The sequence below is a fragment of the Peromyscus maniculatus genome, chromosome 1, assembly GCF_049852395.1.
Source record: "Peromyscus maniculatus bairdii isolate BWxNUB_F1_BW_parent chromosome 1, HU_Pman_BW_mat_3.1, whole genome shotgun sequence".
Lineage (NCBI taxonomy): Eukaryota > Metazoa > Chordata > Mammalia > Rodentia > Cricetidae > Peromyscus > Peromyscus maniculatus.
The window spans coordinates 153,433,516-153,450,868 of NC_134852.1; the positions used below are offsets into that span (position 1 = coordinate 153,433,516).

General features: G+C 50.2%; 1 non-coding gene across 6 annotated transcripts in view; it reads right to left on the reverse strand.

Annotated features, from left to right (window-relative positions):
- Positions 1-6,103: 6,103 nt before the first annotated feature.
- Positions 6,104-17,353, reverse strand: part of LOC107401251 (uncharacterized) — a 66,094-nt gene continuing 54,844 nt past the window's right edge. For 4 of the 6 annotated variants that reach the window (XR_013046254.1, XR_001578007.3, XR_013046257.1 and 1 more), the window contains 3 exons: positions 13,595-13,825; positions 8,425-8,500; positions 6,104-7,325 (listed from right to left, as the gene is read on the reverse strand). This is a non-coding gene — a transcript (uncharacterized LOC107401251). The remainder of the gene's footprint in view (positions 7,326-8,424; positions 8,501-13,594; positions 13,826-17,353) is intronic. The other 2 variants (XR_013046256.1, XR_013046253.1) reach the window with 1 other exon arrangement.

A 17,353-nucleotide genomic window follows, 5' to 3' on the forward strand; every position in this document is an offset into this window, starting at 1 on the left:
GCCGCTCCAGCCTGTAGACCTGAGTTCTATATCTGATGCCCACATGGAAAGCCAGGCACAGCGTTCCATGCTTGGAATCCCAGAGCTGGGGAGATAGGTGGAGCCCTGGGGCTCACTGGCCAGACAATCTGGTCTTATCTTCAACTTCTGGGTTGCAGAAAGACACCCTGTCTCAAAACACAAGGTGGCTGGCTCCTGAGGAATGACAGCAGAGGCTGACCTCTGACCTCTACATGCAATTGCACAATCGTGCACCTAACACACATGAGCGTGTGCATACTCGCTTGCACACAAACAAAGCAACGCTGACCCCTCCCCTCCCTCTCACTTCCTGTCTCACCTACAGCCACTGTGACACTGTCATCACCAGGTTGTCACCAAAGCCAGGCTGATGCAAGTGTCATGCTTTGAGCAAATCTCTTTTCTTCACTCTCCCCACCTTCAGAAGTTTTGATATAGAGAGGAAAAATGGGCCAACACAGGGTTTGACACTTGTCCTGGACTGAGGTGAACACAGGTGACTATTACCCAGGGACTCATCTGCATATGACAGTCCCTTTAATGGGATGTGCCCCATCCCCAGATTCCTTAGCTTGAACCTGCTTCTGATGCATGATGGTTTGAAGGTGATCTGTCACACCTCATAAGTTTGTGTTCTGGAAGTTCAGTCCCAGGAATGGCAGCACTGAGGCCTTGCAGAGGTGGCTCTGTCCCTGGAGACACCCAGCTCAGAAGCATTAATGCTACTCTCAAACTTGGGGCTTGTGTATGTGGTTGTGAAGAAAGGCAGCTTGTCCTGAGTCCCCCGGCTTCCTGTCTTACTGTGGGTGCTCTTCTGCATATGTGACGTGACACAGCCAGGACCCATTGGACATCCAGGAGTTGACTGAGCAAAAAGGAGGCAGCCACTGAAATTCCAGTGGAAAACTGGAGACCCCTCGGCATTCCATGATATTTAAACCCACCGGAGCTGATTATATCATTGAAGGGGCAAGCGGAAGATGTGAAAAGGCAGCTGAAGGAAGCCCCATGTTTCTACAAGTGAAACAGTGATCTAAACAAACCCTTTTCTATTATAAAACACCAGCCCTGGGCATCTTGTTAGAGCATCAGAAAGCAGACCGAGATGAACTGTTTACATCCTTTGTGTCTCTGTTGTGTGTATATGACTCTCATGCTTAGGCATCTTAACAAATGTATCATGGTTTTCTCTGTCATTCTGTCTACCCACCATTTTATTTCATAGACTGAAACAACAGAACCTTCAGAGGCCTCGTCTGCCCATGTGTCAGATAAAGGAGGCAAGGCTGGGGCTGGCTTGTGGGATATGCCTCTTGTTCTATCAGGACCTCTGCCAGGTGACATATGGAGTTTCTAGTATGCCCTGCTTTGCCCCAGCCACCATGGCTCCTGCTGCAAATTCGTCTGGTGAAGGAGCCAGGAATGACTACAAGGCAACTGGTGGGGCTTTGTGAGTGGGGATAGGGAATTAGTGAGGCTTCTTCCAACTGCTGACCCCTGTCATTGCCTCTGGCCATTCATCACCACACACATGCAGGTACACCCACATGCACACCAGCCACAGTGCAGTGCAAAACAAGGACAGTACAGTGCACACACATGTGCCTCACCTACCCACATGCATGCACACATATAAAAAGACATGTGTATGTGTGCATAACATACACACACACACACACACACACACACACACACACCCTGCAAACATGCAGACAGGTTTGCACACAGGTATAAATATACATGTGCCTGGGCACATACACATGAAGCCAGGCAGGAATGCATACATGTATAAAAGCATGCACACATCTATAAATGCTTGCATACATATACATACACATGTATGGAGCATAGCACCACTTACACATGTGTGCACACAAACATGCAGGCATGGATATATGAAAGCACACACACACACACACACACACACACACACACACACACACACACACACACCAACCCAGTCTTTAGTATTTGGTTGGTTGCTGGTTTTTCTTCAAATCCCTTAGAGGTAGGATCTACAGTACTAATTGAGGGATAGAAGCACAGTCTGGGCAAGGTCACCATGCTGGATACCAATGACAGTTTAAAATGGTCACATTAGCTGCTACATAGATAGATTAGGTGAGGGAGGGATGGACCAGTAAGTGTGGAAGAAGACTTCTGGGGGAAGGTGAGCAGAAGTGATGGCCTGCACAGGCAAGGGAAAGGTGTGGAGCACAGAATGTTCTAGACACTACTCAGGGAAAGAAGCCTCCCACATGGTGTAGGACCCCTCTCCTGAGGTCCCTGGAGACCTCAGATCCACAGACAGAGAACAGGGTGGGATGATGGGTGCTGAGGAAGGACAGAGAGTCCGTGTTTCATGAGGAAGATGGGAGGCTGGTGGTGAATACCACTGAGTCATCATCATTCAGATGATTCAGTTCTGTGTACAGGTTGTACACAGGTGTGTCTGTACAGGTTGCTAGGACTGGATGGAGTCTCTGCTGACCTCGGGCTTCTGCTGTATGTAGTCTGCAGCTGAGGTGGGAGAGGATGGGGAAGTGAAGTAGAGGGCACAGAGAGCATGAGTCTAAGGCCCATGGAGCTGATTATGTCATCAAAGAAGCAAGAACAAGAAGAGAAGAGGCGGCTTGAGGAATCTCCACGTTTCTGCAAGAGGAGAGCAAGAAAAAGACAGAGAACGGTCACATACTAGTAACCAGAGCTGGGGACAGATGTCACCCAGGCGCTTCATGGAGAGGAGCTAGGGCCAAGACAGAAGAGCCCTGCTAGACTTGGGGGCCCGGGTTCATGTGTTCCCGGCTCATGGAACACATCCTGACTGGGATGTACACAGTGGTCAGCTGGAGTCCCAGTGGGTGAGAAGTGGGAAACAGGAGGTCCCCTATGGTGCTGAGCTCCCAGGAAATCTGGATTAACTCGCGACAGACATTTGCACAGCTCTGACCTATGGGAAGAGGCCAGTACTCAAGACTTGAGGGAAGGGGCTCTAGGTGAGCAGGCTAAGACAAACGTGAGGCATAGAGAAGATGGTCACCACTTCACCTCTACACCCAGGGCTGCCCCCTTCAGTTCAGTGAAGATGATGCCACGTAGATCCCCTCTCGCCCTGGCGTCCACAGACACTTCCCTTTGAAAACAACACACTTCCTTGCATCTAATTGACATGGGGTCTGATTCACTCTTAGCAAACATAACAGTTCTCTGACTTTCAGTAACTCCACTGACAATCACCGTTATCTGATGTCAGAATGTTGCCAGCCCACAGGCCCCCATCTCCCCACCACCATTGGCATCCACTCCTCCCTTTACTCCCTCCCCAGCTCTAGGAAGCCACTTCCTTCTTTAAGGACCTGGCTGGTTGGCATTTCCTACATAAATAAACCCTTTGGTGAAACTTCTGAATAAAACAAAGCAAGGCTCCACTTTCACCTAACAGACAGCTGGGACTGCACAGCCAGATGTGCGTCCATCCCCACCCCCGGAGAGGGGAGGTCCCCTGTCCTCTCTGCTGCAGTATCTATCCCTTTTCTGGCTGAGCTGCAGCTGGAACAGTAAATGCTGAGAGAGAAAAGAAGCAGCTAGGAACTCATAAACACTAGGCGCAGGGCTCTAGGGGAGGGGAAGAGGAGGGGAAGGAAGAGTCACTCCATCATATCTGCTCACAGCATAGCGAAGGATTCCATAACCCTCACAGGCTCAGGGCTATAGCCGGTCACATGGTCTGGCTGGTATTTATAACCATTTTCCTGCATATCTCTTTCCTTCAGCGAGTGCCTCAGCTGATTGTGGCCCTTTACCTAGTGGGTGACCTAAGCCTTCATTCCTGAAGGGTCTGGGCCTTTGGCGGTCCTACCTGGATTGGGCAGTAGAGTCTTTCCACAGATGTTAATCATTGAGACCAGAGCTGCAGGCCATCATCTATGTTCTAGACATTCTGTTGTGAAACCACAGCCTGTTTCCCCAGTTGCACCAGCCTGTAATCAATCGCCCCCTTGCAGCCTGATGTTTGGACCCATGATCACCTCAGTGTCCAGGGTACTGGGAGTCAGTGCAGTACCTACGGTGGAGGTCTTGACCAAGAGAACCCAGACTAGTGGGGACAGGAAAACAAATGCTACTGGCAGAGGGCTAGGATATAACTTGGTATCAAGGTGCTTGCCTGCTGTGTGCAAAAGCCCTGGGTTCAGTTTGCCAGTCACTGGCGGACTTTCACTGGGGAACAAGAAAATCATTGATGCATTAACCTCTGTGTCCCCAGGACCATGAGCAGTGGCTACAGGAACACAGCCACATGGTTGGGTTCAGAGGACGTTGTTCCAGCTCCTCAGAGTGCAGAAAATGAGCCACCTTTCTTTCTGTCCTCAGGCCAGGGCGGTGGAGCATGTGAAGGATGGCGATTCTCTGAGCTTGCGCTCCTGCTGCTTTCTGGTCCTGCCTGTGCTGAATCCCTGTTTAGAAGGAAGCCCTGAGATACACAGCAGGGTGTCAGTTAAGCATGCTGTGAAGGTGCCCTGGGCCAGGAGGACCAGCTCATATTCAAGTGTGCCTCAGTGCCAGTGGCAGCAGAGGGGGTCTCTCCCATGATGGCAGTACTCCAATATCACCCAGCAGTGAGTGCCAGGCAGTAAATTTAGTGGATGGACCTCGATGAGTAGACACCCATGTACTGTCCACACATGATCTCCAGGTCATCCCATTCTCAAACCCCTTTGGGAATGACAGGGACATCTGGGGGAAAAGCTGGCTGGTGGCCACTGACTGGGTCATCTCATCCACAGTGGACCTCCATTCATCCCAGGGGTTTATTTCTGTGGCCAACATCCATATGGAACATATGTCTCTTCACAGCCTGTGAGGAGCATCCTGAGAGATGTGTAGCCCTTTCCTCTAACCTCTTGCTACCACCTTTTTCAAATGCTTTCCTTCCAATTCCTTGACCATCATGACCTATAATAGGCCACCAAATGGTGGAAGCTGCAAACCTAATCTCTCCTTCCAGGTCAAGTAGAGCAACCAGGGTGACTGTGCCAAGTCTTGCCTGCTGAGGTGTATCCTTCCTTCCATTCCCCAGAGGAGGCTGCAGGTCACCCACTCACTTTGGGATTGGGCTGACATGTCGTGCAAAGCTGTTGGAAGCTGAGCCTAGACTTTTTCTTTCTCAGTGACCAGGTAACAAGAAGTTACACATGAAGTACAGGTGCTGCTGGGAAGGGCTATCAAAGAAGCAGGAAAAAGTCACCGGCATCAGGGGAGCTCTTTATGAAACTCCCTGGAGCTTTGAAGTATGCAATGGTCAATCTTGATTGTCAAGAGAATGGGATTTAGAATCACCATGGAAACAAACCTTAGGGCATGTCTGTTGGGGATTTTCTAGATTAGGTTAATTAAGGTGCAAAGACTCACCCTAAAAGTGGCACCATCCCATAGGCTGGGGTATTGGAATGAATAAAAAGCAAGCAAGCTGAGCACCAGCGTTCATCTCAGTCTGCTTCGTAACTGTGAATGCAATGTCGCTAGCTGCCTTGCGCTCCTGCCATAATGCCTTCCTCGCCATGGTCGACTGTACCCTCAACGGTGAGTCAGAACAAACCTTTCCTTCCTTCTGTTGATTTTGTCAAATATTTGCTCCAGGAGTGAGTGAAGTAACTAGCACAGTGCTGGTAGTTATCAGGCCTGCCCTGCATCCACTGCCTCTACTTAATTGTGAAACACACCAGTGTCTCCCCAACCCATCAAATCATGGGTCATTCAATAGCTCGTTTATAATGGACAGTTCAGGTCATGTGGTCAGTTGGAGTCCCATGGCCACTAAAGCCTAGGGCAATGCAGGATCTAAAGAAATATCCACGAAGGTTGGCAGGATTCAGCTCCATAGACCAAGGTGGTAGACTGTGAAGTCCCTACAGAAGCCTGAACAGCCCCCACAGAACTTTCTACCTCCCACAGGCATCTTGCACACCACGAATCTGCTGCTCAGAGACTCTCATACAGCAGCCCATGCCTGTCACCGAGCCTCTTCTTTTCTGGGTGTCTTAGTTTTCTATTGCTGTGAAAAAGACACCATGACCACGGCAACTTTTATAAAGAAAACATTTAATTGAGGGGGATCACTTACAGCTTCAGAGGTTCAGTCCACTATCATCATGACAGGGAGCATGATGGCATGCAGGCAGACATGGTGCTTGAGCTGAGAATGCTACATCTTGCAGGCAACAGGAAGTTGACTGTGACATTGAGTGATACTCTGAACATAGGAAACCTCAAAAGCCCACTCCACAGTGGCACACTTCCTCCAGTAAGGCCACACCCACACCAACAAAGCCACACCTCCTAATGGTGCCACTCCCTATGAGATTATGGAGGCCAATTACATTCAAACTACCATACTGGGCCTCACTGAAAAGTGATAACCCTGTGGGTCACTTGATATCATGTATCTGATAACTGCAAAATCCAAAGAAAGTCACTAGGCACTGTGCTGTATCTTACACAATAAGAAGGACCATAAGTAGATCTCCACTTGACCCAGTCTACTGCACCACTGCAATATCATCAAGGCAGAAGGCTCCCACAAATCATGTGGGATTTGATCACCTGACCTTCAAACACATGCCATGTGGCCAAGTCATCTTTAGATATCATGAAGGTCAGCATAAAATTAAAGTTGACTTGATATAGAGCTGTCACCTGGAAAGACAGTTTCAGTGAGGGGCTTTGGATTGGCCTGTGGGCATGTCTGTGGGGGACTGTCTTAATTAAGTTAACTATGGTAAGACCCAGGCCACCATGGGCAGCGCCATTCCCTAAAATAAGGGCCTCTGAACTGTAGGATAGTAAGGACTCACAGCCAAAGAAATCAAACTAGGACAGATGCCTACAACTTCCTGCTCAAATGGTCCAGGAAGCACAGCTGTGTCTATGGAGCAGCAGAGCAGCATGATGCCCATAGGATGAGAAGTCAGTTAAGATCCCTAGGGCTGGAATGGGATAAGGTATTCCCAAGCCTCTGAGATGGGACAGATGGTGTGTTTCCTGGTAGCTGAAAATAGCAGGCTCCTTATAAGTTTTATTAAGATGTACAAAGAAACCCAATGCACTCACCAGATCAGCAGCCAAGAAATTGGACTTTGCTAACTGTATAGACTTCTGTTGTATTAGTCATCTCACCTGTTTGCTGTGACAAAATGCTGGTAGAAACAACTGGAGGAAGGAACGATTTGGGTGGGCTCCCAGTCCATCGTGGCAATGGGGGTCACTCAGCTGCAGCACCAGGAACACCAGATGGCTTGCTCACTTCTCTGTGGATCAGAAAGCGAGGCCATGCTACAATTCTCTGTGTCCACCCCACATGTCCCACTTCTTCCAGTGAGGACTTACCTCCTGAAGCTGGAACCTTCCAAAACAATGCCCCCAGGTAGGAACTAGGTGTTCAAATACATGAGCCTGTGGGAGGCATTTCACACCTAAACCACACATCTGCATTGCAGAAGCACTGCTAAAAGAATGAAAAGAACTGGATGTGATAATGTATACCTGTGGTCCCAGCATTTGGGAGATAGGCACAGAAGAAATCCAAGGTTATCCTCAGAGATGTAGTGAGTTCAAGACCAGCCTGGGATACATGAAACCCCTATCAAAAAGAGAGGGTCAGGGCTGAGGCCGGGGAGCTGGTGAGATCGCTCAGCCATTGAAAGGACATGCTGTCCCATCATGAAGACCAGAGTTCAGATCCCAGCATCTACATAGTAACTTGGGAATTGTGTGTACACCCGTGACTCCAGCTCTGAGGGGATCAGAGACAGAAGGATCATTGGGGCTTACTGGTCTCCAACATAGCTGAGAAAATACAAACCTTAGGTTCAGGGAGAGACCCTGTTTCAAAGGAAGAGGTGCAGAGTGATATAGAAAGATTCCTAATGCCCTCTTCCGGCATGTACACATTGATGTGTGTACCCCCACACACAAGTGTGCATACACTCACACAGACATGTACACAAATAAATATTTTTAAGAGGAGGAGGACAAGGGGGGGGGAAGACAAGCCATAGACTGGGAAAAATATCTTTGTAAAAAATTTTTAAAGATTTATTTATTTCTATGTATGAGTACTTTATGTGCATGTATGTGTGTGTACTACATGCATGCCTGGTGCCTGTGGAGGCCAGAAAAGGGCATTGGATCCCCTGGAGTTGGATTTACTGATGGGTGTGAGCCACCAGATGGGTGCTGGGAACTGAAGCTGGGTCCTCTGCAAGAGAGGTTAAGTGTTCTTAACCACTGATCCCTCTGTCCACCATCATCAAAATATTTTATATAATAAAGGACCCTTATTCCAAATATACAAAAAAAACTTTTAAATATCAATAAAAATTCATTTAAAAGATGTAGATGCCTCACCAAGTGTGGGTGGGATAGGTGCCTCGGCTCTGGGTGTCAGACAAGCAGATTCTCAGCACCTCGCAGAACCGGAGAACTGCAATTCAAACAAAAAGGAGATGTCACGGATGCTGCAAATGGCCAGAGTCAGGGAAATTGACAATACCTGATACTGTGGGCAGGAAGCCACAGGGCATCACATCACTGCTGGGGGGAATGCAACATGGCACAGTCAGGGCAGGAAGACAGTATGCCAGCACTGTGGGGGTGTAAGTGTGAACCCCCTGCCACTGGCTCACATGTTGAGCACTGAGCCCCCGGTGGGTGGCGCTGTTCTTGAAGGTAGGAACTCTGGAAAGTGAGGCTTCACTGAAGAAGGAGGTCACTAGGGGAATTCCTTTGAGAGCATGACTCCTCACCAGTCCCCTCTTCTCTCTGCTCCCTGTCCAGGAGGAGATGAGCAACCTCCACCTGTACACACCCCTGTCACCATATTGCCCCTACTGCAGTCATTAGACACGGAGGTGCCTCTGTCTCAGGTGCTGAGAGTACCAAGAAGTGGCCCAGACACACCCCCAAAGTCTAGCTATTCATACTCTTTCCCAGAGCAAAGGCACCAGGCGAGTGGCTGCAGGTCCCTTTGAGAAGCTGGAAGAAAGAGGAACAGTGTGAGACTGTGTAGCACAGCAGGACCCTTCCTCAGTCTGGGATGCTGACCTGGACCTTGAGAGAGCCAGGCCTGTGTGGGTGCTGCCAGTGTGCTGGGCCTGAAGCTCCTCACTGATGGTCTCAGCTGAGACTCCAGTGCTGGTCCTTCAGCTTTGGAAATACCATGACCAACTGACCAGGCACCGGTATCTACAGACCAGGCTACTCGGACCACTGCCCACCACAGAGGCCACATTAGCAACAGGCACAGGGGTTCCCAGACAGGTCCTGACAAAGGTTCCTTTTGTCTGTCTTCCATCAAGGTCTCAGTTCTCCTAGCCCAACACCCACCCTGACTGGCCACCCCTCTTACATCTGCCTCAGTCCTGATTCTGGTGTTTGAAATATCAAAATTTGGCTGAGCACGGTTCTGCCTGCCTGTAAACCCAGCACTTGGCAGGCTGGGGCAAAAGGTGATGAGTTCAAAGCCAGCCTGAATGACATATGTGTTTCCAAGTCAGCCAGAACTATATTCCAAGACCCTGTGTCAAAAATGAAATGAAATAAAACATCAGAAGTTTATCTCACATTGACTTAAGCCAGGAACAGTGGTTGGCTAAAGTCACCATGACACCCCAGTGTGAGCAAGGACCTTGACTGAGACAAGATTGCCCTTTCTGTCTTTGCCCGTGGCCTCTGAGGGGCAGAGACAACCCTAATATGCTCCTCCCTGCTTCTGAATACTCAGAGCAACCTGTTAGGGAGACTCCAGCCCTCAGTGCCACAGCTGGGGTGATTGCCTAAGCCTGGTTCTGACAGCCTCTGGGTCTCTCGGTGCCTTGGCCCTTCTACCCCAGCCCTCGATACCTTCAGACACATCTAGAACCTCTGGGCTTTGACTGTTCAGCTCACTGCTGCCAACCAGAGCCAGCCCAGCAGTATCTGATCTCTAATCCCAGAAACTGGGTATAAGGGGACACAGACTGGCCAAGGGGGGCCAGGGAGTTACAGTCATCACGCTGGGCCACCGCAAGAGCGGAACAAACACGACTTCAGTGGGCACTGTCTGCATAGTAGTTCCTTTCCTCATTGCTGCGGCAGAGTCCCTGACAAAAATGACCTAAGGGAGGAAGGGCTTCCTGTGGCTCAAAGTGTGAGGGGACACGGGCCATCCTGGCAGCAGGATGTGGTGGCTGGAGGAAAAGGCTGCCAGCTCACATCTCAGTAGGCCAGGATGCAGAGAAAGGGATGCTGGCGCTCAGCTGGTTTTCTCTCTTTTCTCTTCTTCTTTATCCCAGACCCCAGCTCAGGCAATGGTGCTGGCCACATGTAGGACTGGTCTTCCTTCTGTTTATCTTTTTTAGAAATGCCCTCATATGCCAGGCATGGTGAGAAATGCTTTTAATCCCAGCTCTCAGGCCAGCCTGCTCCAGACCAGTGGAGGCTGCATAGTAAGACTGAAAATGTCCTCAGAGAAACACCAGGGATGTTCTTAATCCAATCCCTGATGTTCTTAATCCAATCAGGTTCTCCCTGTGCAGCCAAGGATGACCTTGAATTCTTGGTGTTCTTGCTTATACCTCTAGAGTGCTAGCATGACAGGGATGCACCACCACCACCTGGGTTATGGAGAGATGAGGATTAAACCTAGTGCCTGTGCATGCCAGGCAATCACTCAACCCACTAAGCTATATCCCCAGCTCAGCCCCTTGTAAGCTTGACATACAGCGCATCACTTCAAACCATAATGCTGTGAGGCCAGCATGAGCCTGATAACCACCCTTCCAGGTTTGCTGAAGGGACCCTTGCTGTATTTACACATGGTAGACACACACAACTCTCCTTCCTCCCTTCACAAGGCCACTGACCCCATCACCAGGTCTTACCTGACCTTAGTCACCTCTCAAAGGCTAACTAGTTTCTCATTCTTGGGGTCAGAACATCCTCCTAGCAATCTGGTGACAGCTCAGTCTATTGCTGATGCTGGTAGCAAGTCTACCTCCCAAAGCCTTCTCTCCCTGCTCCTCCCTTCTCTTCGGGTCTCTGTCCTGCCCTTTCCATCCCAAGGGTCCCCACCTCTGGCCCTCCTGCACCAGATGGGGAGCCTGAATGGCAAAGAGGCATGGTCACCAGTGGCATTTCCTCAGCTCCCAAAGGCCACCAAGCAGGCTTAAAAGTGTCAGTGACTTAATCAAAGCCTTTTGCCAATGAGCAGTCTCATCCCCGACCACAAGACTTGAGAATGAAAATGAAGCCACATGGGAGATACAGGGCCATCAGGCAAGGGGCACTAATGGGTCCCTGAGTTTCTGCCAGATTTTCAGGTGCCATGGGAGCCTGGAAGAGGTCCAGGGGTCACTCTGATGACAGCCCTCCCAGGTACCCTGAGCAGCCGGCCCTTTCTCTTCATCATCATGGGTAACCCAGGCAAGACTGTAAGACTCTTCCTTACACTGAAGAATGGGACGGCATGGAAGCAGAGGGATGTGCTTTCCTTAAAGTTACCCTGGAACCTGGGAGGTGGGTTGTGGACTCTGGATACCTCTCCACCCCATCCCCTGACCCCAGGGAAGATAGCTGCAGCCTGTAGCGCAAGCTGGGCCCCATTGGTGAGGATGGAGGGCCTCACTCCCAGGAAGGACAGGGATGGGTGGAGCGGGGTTGTTCTTGGTATCCACCACTACAACAGATGTGAGCACGGACTGAGAATAGGCTCAGCTGCCATGTGCCAGAGCCAGAGAACAAGAGACCCCTGGGCTCAGCCTTGGGTAGAAGGCAGCTCCTAACATGTCTCACTCTTACTATAGTGGACAATTTCCAAGTCAGGACAAAGGCAAAAGTCAGGCCATTCCCAGTCCAGGTTCCCTAGCAGTACCCTCAGGCTTGGAGCCCTACTCTCCAGGCAGTGACAGGGTCAGAAGAGAGCTAGGATGTGGGTGTCCCCATGCACCCAGGTAACTGGCCTTCCTGAGTGGGAAGGGCTGTGTGTCACCCACCCTGCCCCACCAGGCGCTCAGATGACAGATGCAGGTTGGGCTGTTTGTCCCCAAGGAGCAGACAGGAGCGTCTTCTGTCACACCTCCTTCCAGGTGACTCTTAAGAGGACAAAAGAGGAGACTATGACCCTTCTGGCCCAAGGTAATAGCCTTCAAGCTGCAGGAGCCTGCTCCTAGGCCAAAGTCCCCCTACCCCACCAGGGTTTCTAGAGGCAATTGTGTAGGTAAACTGAGGCACCAGTGAAAGAAAACTACATAGGAATAAAGGAAGCATTGGACAGATGAACATGGCGGGAGGGGAAGGACAAGCCGGTGGTGGGCGGGTGGATGGACATCAGGTGGTAAGTGTTGTCCTCTCCCCTCTCTGGTGGAGAAGGAGCAGGGGGAAGGAGAGGGGGAGGGGGAAGGCCAAGAGGGCAGGGCTCAGGGACACAACCCGGGGACCGACAAAACGGGCTTTGAAATGACATCTACTTTTTAGAGTTGTTTGGTCTTATAGAGTTCACAAAGATCCCCCCTCACAGTCTCTATTGCCGGCTGGGAGGACAGACAGGAAAAAGAGAACTGTGTCTTTCCTATACGGTCAGCCTGTGACGCAGCTGTGACCTACTGTGTGAGGGTGCCCCATACACCAAGCATTTCTCCAGCGCATGCTGGCTGGGTTCCCCAATTCCAACCAACTGGGCATGGCCTGCCTAGAGAGGGCATCAGATCCCAAAGTTGAAAGCTCCACTGAATAAGAGTGCACAACCCAGCCCCCCCCACCCCACCCCCGCCCCCGCAGGTGCCAACCACAGCTCCAGGTTGTGACCTGTATGTTGCGGGTTCCTGCAGGCCCCTCCTTTGGTCTGGGCCACTTACTGGAGTAGCCCATAGAACTCAAGGGGAGTGCTGGCCCACCTCTGCCTACTACTTTATTATAAAGGCCATGATGAAGGGTGATCACAGATACCACACCAGAAACGCCTCAGGGTGAGGCACCTGGAAGGGGATGCCCCCATGTCACTTTCAGGTCCACTGCCCTCTGGCACACACACACACACACACACACACACACACACACACACACACGCACACACACGCACACACACACACACCCATGGTCAGCTGTTTGGATACTCCTGCAGTGTTCTTTCCTTTTAATTGTGTCTTTAAGGTGCAGACGGGCTGACGCCATCGCTGGCCTCCAGCTGCTCTCCCCTCCGTGGAGGCAGGGGGAAGGGGTAGGACTGAGATCCCCAAACCCTCCCTCCTGTCTTGAACTTCCTGGTGTGCAGCTCCACCCTGAGGCAACCTGGATGCCAGAACCACCAGCCAGCCCGTGAAGGATGTTCCTGTCACACTGGAGATTTCAAAGGGTTTTCAGTGTGTCCAACCTCTAGACATCGTGACACAATACTGTCACCTACAAGGTTCGTGTGTAGAACCCTCACAGTCGAGTTACAAAAAAACAAAAACAACTCCCCACCCCCCAGAACCGGAAAGACAGCTCAGTTAGTAAAGTGGTCAGTGTATGATGAGAATCTGAGTCTGATCCCAGCACTCACCTTAAAAGTGAGCTGTGAGGGGCTGGAGAGACGGCTCAGCAATTAGGGGCACTGGAGGCTCTTCCCAAGGACCCAGGCCTGGTTCCTAGGATGCTCATGAAGGCACACAGCCGACTAACGCCGGTTCTGGAGGATCTGAGCCCTCTTCTGGCCTCTTCAGGCATTGCACATACATGGTGTTCCTGAGACACGTGCAGGCAGAACACCCATACACATAAAACAAAAATAAATCTAAAAGAAAAAAAGAAATTACAGAGTGATCAAGGAAGACACCTAAAGTTGACCTTGGGCCTTTACATGTGTGTGAGTGCACACACAAAATTGTGAAAAGAAAGTCTCATGATGTTCTCAGTACACTCACAATTTTATGTTCAGCCACACATAGATTAGGCAGCTGTCCTCAGTCACATGCAGACTACAGGGTGGACATATGTGGTAGGAACTTTGAACCAGGAAACAAAATATGTTTCTCAGCAACATGTGACGTTGATGAGGGGCAGCTGTCATCCAGGATTGATATATTGCTGTCAATTAAAGCCATCTCCTGTGTCCCTGCCTGTCCTTTTCTGGCCTCAAGGCTTATCCAGGATCCCACATGACCTACATCCTGCCTCCTAAGGCTCTTCTGGGCTAGAACAATTTCTCATTGTCCCTGACGTGACCATGAGTTCTGAGGTGGTTCCTCAGGTGTCCTGCAGGACCCCAAGTTGGGGAATGTCCCATTTTTCTCAGTGTTAGATGGGGTCATGGGTTATGGAAGAAGACAGCCATTTCCTAACCTTCCACCACAGGTCCCCACCATCCACATGGCTTGTCCCTGGGTGTCATGGCTGGGCTGCCTGCAAGGCCTCCACTATACGGAGCCTCTCTCTCTTCTCAGGAAGGAAGAGGTTCTGGTTTCTGGTGATGAGATCTGGCCAGCCTTCAGGAGGAGGGTGGAGTCTTGGCATGGTTTCTCTGGGATTCTTCTGGATGGGACATTTGTTTTCTCCATCCTCACTCATTGAGTAGTCTATCATTTACCTTATTGGTATGGATTCACTGTGGGGGCGGGGCTGTGCCACAGCACATGGATGGGGGTGCTGTCAGGGGGCAACCTGAAGAAGTCCCCTCCATCTACTGTGTGACACCCAGAATTGAGCTCAGGTTGTCGGGCTTGGTGGCAGGTGCCTTTTTGTTTTAATTGAAACCGAACACTATTCAAAATCTCCAGCTTTTGGCCATTGGATCTCTTTTAGATAGAACCGTTTTTAGTCAATTAACTCATTATTAGATGAAGGAAGAAGTAACAGAAAGGAAGTAGTAATACTCCAGCAGTAAGTGCCCTGTTGTGGGTCAGTGTACACACACACACACACACACACACACACACACACACACACACACAGAGGAGAGAGAGAGAGAGAGAGAGAGAGAGAGAGAGAGAGAGAGAGAGAGATGCACACAGGGACATATGCACACAACAAAGAGAGAGATACACACAAATACTCACAAGTAAACACACACAAGCACACAACATACAAACACACACACACATATATACACAGACACACATACAAAGACAAACCCACATCATACAAAACCATACACACAGATACACACAAACACACATAACACATATACAAATACATGCACAAATGTAAATGCACATTAACACACACAAATACATATATACACATAAATACACACACAGAAAACACACAAATGTATACATACAGATATAAATATATACAAACACACCCAGAGACACACAAATACCCACATACATAGAACACACACACACACACACACACACACACACACACACACACACACACACACACACACACACACAGCATCTTGGAGATCTGGGCAGCCAGCAATGAGCCTGGCGTCAGCACAGGATCTATCATAGGACCAAAGTGGATCTGGGCCATCTCTTTGGAGCTGAACATGCAGCTTTGGGCCTCTTCCTGACTTCAGAGGGCCAGTACTGCCCTCTACTGGAAGTGGGTCATACCCCAGGGTGTCCTGAGGTAGGCAGCAGGCGGAACCGTAACTTCCTTGGACATGCCACTTCCTCCTAGAGAAGGTGTTACAGCAGAAGGTGGAATGCAAAGGTATCCAAAGGGTATGTCGCTAGGTGGTCCTGCCACACATGGCTCCCTGGCCCTGTTGGTGGGCTCAGGAAAGAGAAGGTAAGGTTAGACCTGGCCTTGCGGGGAATGGCCTGGGGTCCCCACCACTTTGAGAAGACACAGTAAGGCCACCTGAGCAAAGAACCTGGCTCCATTCTCTTCTCCTAGGCACAGAGTAATAGGGGAAGGGATTCTAGGTGGTTCCAGGCCCATCTGGGGCCCTCGAGGCTGCCTGGATCCTCCTTTCATGCAAGTGGAGAAAGATGTTAAGGAGTGAGCAAAACCAGGTGGTGAGCAAGCTGAAGACTCTGCTGTAGGTGGCTTGGCACACTGGATGATTAGGTCACCCCTGAGGCTCTGCTTGGGCCACGCCTAAGCTGGTCTGCACCCTGGCTGAGCCCTGAACTCTACAGTGGTCATGCCTCACCTACCCTACAGTCTCAAGACAGGGACTCTGAAAGATGGGAGCTACAGAGGAGCTATCTGGAGCTCTGGAAAGAGCCCCTTGGGAAGAAGAACAGCAATAATGGGCGCCAGTGTCAGCGCCCTGTTCCACTGGCTTCTAGAAGACCCAGGGGTCACTCCCACAGTCACCTGTTTTTCCTACCAAGTTGCCCCCCAGCCAGGAGGACCCTATATTACAGGATGTGAAAGGAGAGCCACACAGTCCTTCCTGGAGTACCCAGAAGTGGCCCCTAGTGTTTACAAAGGCCCAGAGTAAACCAGATTTTATGGCAGCCACTCATGTTACAGCCAGGCACACCATGGCCTCCAAAGCCCACTTAGCATGGACTACATGTATTTGAATTTGCAGCACTGTGCTGTCCATGGCTTAATGTCATTCTGTGTTATTATAGATGATGTTTTAACAAAGATTCCTGTGGTGTGAGTGAAGACCCTCCTGTAGGGCTCTGATATTTGAAGTAAGCAAATAGTTGTTCCCCTTTCAAAAAGTGACTGGTAGAGTCTCAGATGGTCCTTACCATTGTGTATTTATGTATGTGTGCATTCCTGGGGTGGGGTGGGGGTGGAGGTATGTGGAGGCTGGAGGTGAACCTCAGGTGTCCTTCCTCAGGAGCCATCCAACTTGTTTACTGAGATAAAGTCTCTCACTGGCCTAGGAGTCACCAGATAGGCTAGGCTGGCTGGCCAGTGAGTCCCAGGAATCCTCCTGTCTCAGCCTCTACAGTGCTGGAATTACAAGCACGCACTGCATGCCTGCCGTCTTTAACGTAGGTTCTGAGGAATCTGACCTCAGGTCCTCTGCTTGCCGGGCAAACACTTTACCAACTGAGCCACCTCTCCACCCTACTTATTTTTGAGATGGGGCTCACTATGTGGGTTAGGCTAGCCTCTAACTTGCTATAATCCTCCTGCCTCAGCCTCCCAGGTACTGGCTGTGAGAAACACGTTTTGTTTTTGTTTTCTATCCAAAATGGCTAGCCCATCAGGGGCCAATACCCATAAACTTCCCCCATTTTGAACCGCCTATGTATGTACCATGCCTGTTTGCCCAGCCCCTGGACATTCCTGAGACTTGACTCTAACACACCCTTCCCCTCTGTGCTGATTATGAACTGGCCAATAGCATCAGATCTTGAGACAAAAAGCACCTGCGGGAGTCCTGTTTGGGGATCAACTC